The sequence below is a fragment of the Sorex araneus genome, chromosome X (assembly GCF_027595985.1).
Source record: "Sorex araneus isolate mSorAra2 chromosome X, mSorAra2.pri, whole genome shotgun sequence".
Classification (NCBI taxonomy): domain Eukaryota; kingdom Metazoa; phylum Chordata; class Mammalia; order Eulipotyphla; family Soricidae; genus Sorex; species Sorex araneus.
In genome coordinates, this window is record NC_073313.1 from 86,914,262 (window position 1) to 86,915,918 (window position 1,657).

A 1,657-nucleotide genomic window follows, 5' to 3' on the forward strand; every position below is an offset into this window, starting at 1 on the left:
AGAAAAACAGTATTTGCAAGTCAACAGAACACTAAAAAAGAAGTTACAAATAAACAAAGAGGAATGGGAGCACTGTAACGGGAGTAACTCAATAAACCTAAACTACCTGAGGCTATGTTATCCTACAGTCTCCCAAGCCATACCAGGATTGATTTCTGAGCTCAGAGCCCAGGAGTAAGCCCTGAGCACCACCAGGTATGGTCCAAAAGAAAAGGGTCAGAAAGAAACAATAAATTTTATTGAGCAGCAAATTAAATACAATGAACTATGTTCATTTGAGGGGGGATTGGGGAGGCTGAAATGATTCCTGACAAGGCTACTCCTGGCTCAGTGCTCAGGGTGAACCTTGGGAGTGCTAAATATTGGGAACCCTAAATTAAACCTGGGCCTCCCCCATATGCAAAGCATGTGCTCAGTCTGTTGAATCATCTTTCCAGCTCCAAACTGTGTCCATATACGTATGTATGAATTCCATTTCCTTCTTTTTTGCTGCTGTTGTGATGCCCTGGGGATGCACACTTGTTGCTGTGATGGGGTTCACGCAGCATTTGAATGATACAATTCAATGAGTTTATGAAGTTTATGAAGCCACAGCTGCAGTCAAGATACAGAACATATCCATCACCCCAAAACTTTCCTCATGATCCTTTTATAGTCTATCTCTTTCTCCAATCTCTGTCCCCAGGCAACCATTGATCTGTTTCCTGTTTTTTTTTGTCCCTATACTTTCCAGAATTTCATACAATGGGATCATACAGTATGTAATATTTTGGTCTGGCTTCTCTCACTCAGTATACTGTTTTTGAGATTCCTCCCAATTGTTGCATCTATTAGTAATTGCTCCTTTGCAATGCTGAGTGATAGTCTGTTCTAATAAATATACCATTCTTTCTCACTCAGTCACCTGGTGATAGCCCTTTGGGTTGTTTCCAGTTTGTGGTGACTGGACTATTGTGAATAAAGCTGCTGTCAACATTCTGATGGCAGTATAAACTGGTATAATCTTTTAGTAGTTCAATTTGGTACTGTGTGTCGAAATAATAAAAATATGAATACTCGAATGACATGCTGTCTGGGATTTGCCTCAAAATGAATCCATTGACAAGGGAGAAGTGGATAGGTGAAAAAGATTGACCATCAGTTTAACTATTGAAACTGGGAGGCGAATTAATGGGAGCTTAATAATATTCTACTTCTGTATTTTGAAAGTTTCTCTCATACGATTTTAATTTTGCGGGGTCCCCAGGGTTGAACGCAGAAATTCATACATACTGGCATGTGGTCTACCAGTATGCTACATCCCTGCCCCCATTATAAGATTTTAATATTTATACCATTTGGGGCTGGAGCCATGCACAGTGGATAGGGCATTTGCCTTGCACGCAGCCGACCCAGGTTCAATTCCCAGCATCCCATATGGTCCCGAGCACCACCAGAAGTAAATCCTGAGTACTGAGCCAGGAGTAACACCTGTGTATCACCGGGTGTGACCCCAAAAAGCAAAAAAAAAAGTATTTTATACATCTTAATCCAATTCATAAGATCAGATATGCAAAAAGGGAGTTCCTAAAATTATGTTTATAATAACAAAAAGAGTGAAAAATTAAATACTCAGCAAAACCTTGGGTAAATCAATTATGGACCATTTATTAAATAC